Source organism: Orcinus orca, chromosome 3, assembly GCF_937001465.1.
Source record: "Orcinus orca chromosome 3, mOrcOrc1.1, whole genome shotgun sequence".
Classification (NCBI taxonomy): Eukaryota; Metazoa; Chordata; class Mammalia; order Artiodactyla; family Delphinidae; genus Orcinus; species Orcinus orca.
In genome coordinates this window covers 153,545,795-153,553,809 of record NC_064561.1, presented here as the reverse complement: position 1 = coordinate 153,553,809, position 8,015 = coordinate 153,545,795, and the positions used below count along the sequence as shown (strand labels likewise).

Below are 8,015 nucleotides of genomic sequence, written 5' to 3'. Positions count from 1 at the left end.
ACAGATGTTCAAATCTTTTTCTTACAACCTGGCACTAAGTTAAGGCCAGATTCTGGCTACAAGTGTCTTAGAAGATAATCTTTCTTGGTTCATGTCTAGGTGGCAAATTAAGAAGCTGATTCACCTCTAGTAGTTACACCAAACCATTTGGTGCTGTTCACCAACGGCCATTAATATGTCAGCAGCATCTCTGTACAAATCCCATCCTCTGCCTGTGAAAAGAATACTAATTCGTTTGACTATACCAGAATCCAATTAGCATTCCCTCTTCTCATCTAATTTTTTTAAACATAATTTTGTTAATGTGAATTTTAATAGTGATTTATGGTCACCGCATCCCTTTAGCTTCTCATGTAACTAGGTACCTCCTTTTTGAGGTCAAAGTCCAACAAGAGCTGCCTTGCTCATAATTCTCGTTCTTTTCCATTTCCTGTTATAATATTTTTGTAATATTTGTAATCTTCTACTTTTAATCATACTTAACTACACCCCATTCTCAGGCTGACTTAGTGCGCTCTTAATGGCAGACTCCACAAAGCACATGTTTCCTGGAAAGGCTGTTCTGCATTAGCTGGGAAGGACAGGAAATGTTCATGTCAACACTCTGAGAACCATAGTCTCCTACGACCAGAGGAAGCGAGTTCACACCAAGTTATGTAACCCAGAGGGTATGTCAAATGCTTTAGTCAGGGAAGGGGGACAGTATCAGCTTAAAAGCAGCTTGGACATTTCTGAAAGGAGGAAAAGAGGCTTGATAAGCACATCTGATTAAATATTTTTTTCTGCCCTGGAATTTGTTACGAACCTGACATTTTTCTTAGTAATACACTGACTTCCACAATCTACATAGATAAGTACCAAATAATTACCAGAAAAATAATGCTGCAGTGTGGGAAATGGCACCCTCCCAATCTGAAGGAGTCAATATGCATTCCTAAGCCCTTACTGGAGAATCACTAAAGCACATAGGAGAAACAGATGTGACAGCCTTGAGGTGAGAGGAAGCTTCTTGGAGCTCTAAGAATTTGAGGCAATCAAGATTGTTGTGGGTAAGGGCACAAGTTCTAGGGCATGACTCTCTGGGTTCAAACCTCAGTTCTACTACTTTCTAGCTCTGTGAACTTGGGAAAATTACTCAACATCTCTGTGCCTCGATTTTGCCTTCTGTAAGATGGAGACATCATAGTATCTACTTCATAGAATTGTTGTCCTGTGACAACTGGATTAAAATAAGCTAATAAATGGAAACTTTTAGACCAGTGCCTGTCATATAACAGTGTTAGCTGCTATGTTTCCTTTTTTGATTAATTGAAATATTTTTGAATATAACATTGTGTAAATTTAAAGTGTACAATGTGTTATATATTGTACAGTCAGACCTTGAGATATTGCTGATTTAGTTCCAGACCGCAGCAATAAAGCCAGTATCATGATAAAGCGAGTTGCAAGAATTTTGTGGTTTCTCAGTGCATATAAAAGTTATCTTTACACTATACTGTAGTCTATTAAGTGTGCAATAGCATTATGTCTAAAAATACAACCGCATACCTTAATTAAAAAAATACTTTGTTGCTAAAAAATGCTAACAATCATCTGAGCCTTCCAAGAGTGTAATCTTTTTGCTGGTGGAGGGTCTTGCCTCCATGTTGATGGGTGCTGACTGATCAGGCTGGTGGTGGCTGAAGGCTGAGGTGGCCGTGACAATTTCTTAACATAAGACACAATGAAGTTTGCAGCATTGATTGACACCTACTTTCACAAGCGATTTCCCTGTGGCATGCAATGCTGCTGATAGCATTTTACCCACAGTAGAACTTCTTTCCAAATTGGAGTCAATCCTTTCAAACCCTGCTTCTGCTGGATATGCTAAATCCTTTGCTGTCATTTCAACAACCTCCACAGCATCTTCAGCAGGAGTAGGTTCCATCTCAAAAACCCAATTTGTTTGTACATAAGAAACAATTCCTCATCCACCAAAGTTTTATCATCAGATTGCAGCAATTCAGCCACATCTTCAGGCTCCACGTCTAATTCTATTTCTCTTGCTATTTCCACCACATCTGTACTTATTTCCTCCACCGAAGTCTTGAACACCTCAAAGTCATCCATGAAGGTTGGAATCAACTTCTTGCAAACTCCTGTGAATGTGGATATTTTGACCTCTTCCCACGAATCATAAATGTTCTTAATGGCATCTAGAATGGTGAAAACTTTCCAGAAGGTTTTTAACTTACTTTGCCCAGATCCATCAAAAGATTCACTATCTATGGCAGCTATAGACTTATAAACTGTATTTGTTAAGTAATAAAGTTGAAAGTCAAATTATTCCTTGATCCTTGGACTGCAGAATGGATGTTGTGTTAGCAGACATGAAACATTAATCTCACTGTACAACTTCATCAGAGCTCTTGGGTGACCAGGTGCATTGTCAGTGAGCAGTAATATTGTTTTTTGAATTTTATTATATTTATGTTTTTACACAGCAGGTTCCTATTAGTCATCCATTTTATACACATCAGTGTATACATGTCAATCCCCATCTCCCAAATCATCACACACCACACCCCCGTCGCTTTCCCCCCTTGGTGTCCATACGTTTATTCTCTACATCTGTGTCTCAATTTCTGCCCTGCAAACCGGTTCATCTGTACCATTTTTCTAGGTTCCACATATATGTGTTAATATACGATATCTGTTTTTCTCTTTCTGATTTACTTCACTCTGTATGACAGTCTCTAGATCCATCCACGTTTCTACAAATGACTAAATTTTGCTCGTTTTTATGGCTGAGGAATATTCCGTTGTCTTCTTTATCCATTCGTCTGTCAATGGACACTTAGGGTGATTCCATGACCTGGCTATTGTAAATAGTGCTGCAGTGAACATTGGGGTGCATGTGCCTTTTTGAATTATGGTTTTCTCAGGGTATATGCCCAGTAGTGGGATTGCTGGGTAATATGGTAATTCTATTTTTAGCTTTTTAAGAAACCTCCGTACTGTTCTCCATAGTGTCTGTATCAATTTACATTCCTACCAACACTGCAAGAGGTTTCCCGTTTCACCACACCCTCTCCAGCATTAGTTGTTTGTAGATTTTCTGATGATGCCCATTCTAACTGGTGTGAGGTGATACCTCATTGTAATTTTGATTTGCATTTCTCTAATGATTAGTGATGTTGAGCATCCTTTCATGTGTTTGTTGGCAATCTGTATATCTTCTTTGGGGAAATGTCTGTTTAGGTCTTCTGCCCATTTTTGGATTGGGTTGTTTGTTTTTTTGGTATTGAACTGCATGAGCTGCTTGTAAATTTTGGAGATTAATCCTTTGTCAGTTGATTCATTTGCAAATATTTTCTTCCATTCACAGGGTTGTATTTTAATCTTGTTTGTAGCTTCCTTTGCTGTGCAAAAGTTTTTAAGTTTCATTAGGTCCCATTTGTTTATTTTTGTTTTTATTTCCATTTCTCTAGGAGGTGGGTCAAAAAGGATCTTGCTATGATTTATGTCATAGAGTGTTCTCTATGTTCTATGTTTTCCTCTAAGAGTTTTATAGTGTCTGGCCTTACATTTAGGTCTTTAACCCATTTTGACTTTATTTTTGTTTATGGTGCTGGGGAGTGTTCTAATTTCATTATTTTACATGTAGCTGTCCAGTTTTCCCAGCAGCACTTATTGAAGAAACTGTCTTTTCTCCATTGTATATCCTTACCTCTTTTGTCATAGATTAGTTGACCATAGGCATGTGGGTTTATCTCTAGCTTTCTATCCTATTCCATTCATCTATATTTCTGTTTTTGTGTCAGTACCATAGTGTCTTGATTACTGTAGCTTTGTAGTATAGTCTGAAGTTAGGGAGTCTGATTCCTCCAGCTCGGATTTTTTCCCTCAAGACTCCTTTGGCTATTCGGGGTCTTTTGTGTCTTCATACAAATTGTGAAATTTTTTGTTCTAGTTCTGTGAAAAATACCATTGGTACTTTGATAGGGATTACATTGAATCTGTAGATTGCTTTGGGTAGTATAGTCATTTTCACAATGTTGATTCTTCCAATCCAACAACATGGTATATCCCTCCATCTGTTGGTATCACCTTTAATTTCTTTCATCAGTGTCTTATAGCTTTCTGCATACAGGTCTTTTGTCTCCCTAGGTAGGTTTATTCCTAGGTATTTTATTCTTTTTGTTGCAGTGGTAAGTGGGAGTGTTTCCTTAATTTCTCTTTCAGATTTTTATCATTATTGTATATGAATGCAAGAGATTTCTGTGCATTAATTTTGTATCCTGCAACTTTACCAAATTCATTGATTAGCTCTAGTAGTTCTCTGGTGGCATCTTTAGGATTCTCTATGTATAGTATCATGTCATCTGCAAACAGTGACAGCTTTACATTTTCTTTTCCAATTTGCATTCCTTTTATTTCTTTTTCTTCTCTGATTGCTGTGGCTAGGACTTCCAAAACTATGTTCAATAATAGTGGTGAGAGTGGACATCCTTGTCTTGTTCCTGATCTTAGAGGAAATGCTTTCAGTTTTTCACCATTGAGAATGATGTTTGCTGTGGGTTTGTCATATATGGCCTTTAGTATGTTGAGGTAGGTTCCCTCTATGCCCACTTTCTGGAGAGTTTTTATCACAAATCAGTGTTGAATTATGTTAAAAGATTTTTCTGCATCTACTGAGATGATCATATGGTTCTTCTTCTTCAATTTGTTAATATGGTGTATCACATTGATTGAGTTGTGTATATTGAAGAATCCTTGCATCCCTGGGAGAAATCCCAGTTGACCATGGTGTATGATCCTTTTAATGTGTTGTTGGATTCTGTTTGCTAGTATTTTGTTGAGGATTTTTGCATTGATATTCATCAGTGATATTGGTCTGTAATTTTCTTTTTTTGTAGTATCTTTGTCTGTTTTTGGTATCAGGGTGATGGTGGCCTCATAGAATGAGTTTGGGAGTGTTCCTTCCTCTGAAATTTTTTGGAAGAGTTTGAGAAGGATGGGTGTCAGCTGTTCTCTAAATGTTTGATAGAATTCACCTGTGAAGCCATCTGTTCCTGGACTTTTGTTTGTTGGAAGATTTTTAATCACAGTTGCAATATCATTATTTGTGATTTGTCTATTCACGTTTTCTATTTCTTCCTGGTTCAGTCTTGGAAGGTTATACCTTTCTAAGAATTTGTCCATTTCTGTCCATTTTATTGGCATAGAATTGTTTGTAGTAGTCTCTTAGGATGCTTTATATTTCTGTGGTGTCTGTTGTAACTTCTCCTGTTTCATTTCTAATTTTATTGGTTTGAGTCCTCTTCCTCTTTTTCTTGATGAGTCTGGCTAATGGTTTATCAATTTTGTTTATCTTCTCAAAGAACCAGCTTTTAGTTTTATTGATCTCTGCTACTGTTTTCTTTGTTTCTATTTCATTTATTTCTGCTCTGATCTTTATGATTTCTTTCCTTCTGCTAATTTTGGGTTTTGTTTGTTCTTCTTTCTCTAGTTCCTTTAGGTGTAAGGTTAGATTGTTTATTTGAGATTTTTCTTATGTCTTGAGGTAGGCTTGTATTGCTACAAACTTCCTTCTTAGAACTGCTTTTGCTGCATCCCATAGGTTTTGCATCGTTGTGTTGTCATTGTCACTTGTCTCTAGGTATTTTTTGATTTCCTCAGTGATCTCTTGTTTATTTAGCAACATATTTTTTGGCCTCCATGTGTTTGTGTTTTTTACATTTTTTCCCCTGTAATTGAATTCTAATCTCATAGCATTGTGGTCAGAAAAGATCTTGATATGATTTCAATTTTCTTAAATTTACGGAGGCTTGATCTGTGACCCAAGACATGATCTATCCTGGAGAATGGTCCTTGTGCACTTGAGAAGTAAAGGTAATCTAGTGAGCAGTAATATTTTGATAGGAATCTTTTTTTCTGAGCAATAGGTCTCAACAGTGGGCTTAAAATATTCAGTAAACCATGTTGTCAACAGATGTGCTGTCATCCAGGCTTTGTTGTTCCATTAGTAGAGCACAGGCAGAGTAGATTTAGCATAATTCTTTAGACCCTAGGATTTCCAAAATGGTAAATGAGCACTGGCTTCACCTTCAAGTCACCAGCTACATTAGCCCCTAACAAAAGAGTCAGCCTGTGCTTTGAAGCTTTGAAGCCAGGCTTTGACTGCTCCTCTCTAGCTATGAAGCTCCTAGATGTCATCTTCTTCCAATATAAGGCTGTTTCATCCACATTGAGCATCTGTTGTTTAGTGTAGTCACCTTCATTGATGATCTGAGCTAGATCTTCTGGATAAGTTGCTGCAGCTTCTACATCAGCACTTGCTGCGTTGCCTTGTACTTTTATGTTATGGAGATGGTTCCTTTCCTTCAACCTTGTGAACCAACCTCTGCTAGCTTCAAACTTTTGTTCTGCAGCTTCCTCACCTCTCTCAGCCTTCACAGAATTGAAGAGAGTTAGGGCCTTGCTCTGGATTAGGTTTTGGCTTAAGGGAATGTTGGGGCTGGTTTGATCTTCTATCCAGACCACTAAAACTTTCTCCACATCAGCAATAAGGCTGTTTCACTTTGTTATCATTCTTCTGTTCACTGGAGTAGCATTTTTAATTTTCTTCAAGAACTTTTCCTTTGCATTCAGAACTCGGCTCCCTGTTTGACACAAGAGGCCTAGCTTTCGGCTTATCTCAGCTTTAGACAGGCTTTCCTCACTAAGCTTGATCATTTTTTGCTTTTGATTTAAAATGAGAGATGTGTGGCTTTTCCCTTCACTTCAACACTTAGAGACCATTGTAGGGTTATTAACTGGCCTCATTTCAATATTGTTGTATCTCAGGGAATAGGGAGTGAGAGAGATGGGGGAATGTCCCATTGGTGGAACTGTCAGAACACACACATTTATTGATTAAGATTGCCATCTTATATGGGTGCAGTTTGTGCCCCCTCCCAATTACAATAGTAACATCAAAGATCACTGATCACAGATCACCATAACAGATATAATAATAATAATGAAAAAGTTTGCAATATTGTGAGAATTACCAAAATATGACACAGAGACAGGAAGTGAACAGATGCTGTTTGAAAAATGCTGCTGACAGACTTGCTGGATACAGGTTTACCAAAACACTTCAGTTTGTAAAAAAATGCAATATCTTTGAAGTGCAATAAAGTGAAGCACAATAAAATGAGATATTCCTGTAACATGATTGCCATTGCAGGGATAATGGCACCCCTAACTCATTCCATTAGTATCCTTTCTTGTTTGTGGTGGGAATTGTTAAGATCTACTCTTAGCAAGTTTGATGACTGTAATGCAATATTGTTGTCTAGATTCACTATACTTTGCAACAGATCTCCAGGACTTATTTGTCTGCTAGTTGTAAATTTGTACCCTAAAATATCTCTCCTATTTCCTCACCATACCCTGTCTCCAGTAACTGCTATTTTACCACTATTTTATTTTACCTAAGTTTGACCTTTTTAGATTTCAAATATAAATGATACCATACAGTATTTGTCTTTCTTAGTCTGACTTACCTCACTTAACATAATGTCCTCAAGGTCTTGTTTTTTTTTTTTAAAGGGCAAAGATTTAATTAATTTATTTATTTTCGTTAAGGGTTTAATGCCCTTTTTTTTAAAAGAACATCTTTATTGGAGTATAATTGCTTTAACATGGTGTTAGTTTCTGCTTTATAACAAAGTGAATTAGCTATACATATACATATGTCCCCATATCTCTTCCCTCTTGCATCTCTCTCCCTCCCACCCTCCCTATCTCACCCCTCTAGGTGGTCACAAAGCACAGAGCTGATCTCCCTGTGCAACACAGCTGCTTCCCACTAGCTATTTATTTTACGTTTGGCAGTGTATATATGTCCATGCCACTCTCTCACTTTGTCCCAGCTTACCCTTCCCCCTCCCCGTATCCTCAAGTCCATTCCCTAGTAGGTTGGCATCTTTATTCCCATCTTGCCCCTAGGTTCTTCATGAGCATTTTTTTTTTTTTTAGATACCATA

The 8,015-nt window shown here is 37.5% G+C and overlaps 1 pseudogene; it reads right to left on the bottom strand.

Annotated features, from left to right (window-relative positions):
* Nucleotides 1–1,572: 1,572 nt before the first annotated feature.
* On the bottom strand, nt 1,573–6,996 carry LOC125963972 (tigger transposable element-derived protein 1-like; annotated as a pseudogene).
* Between the last annotated feature and the right edge of the window lie 1,019 nt (nt 6,997–8,015).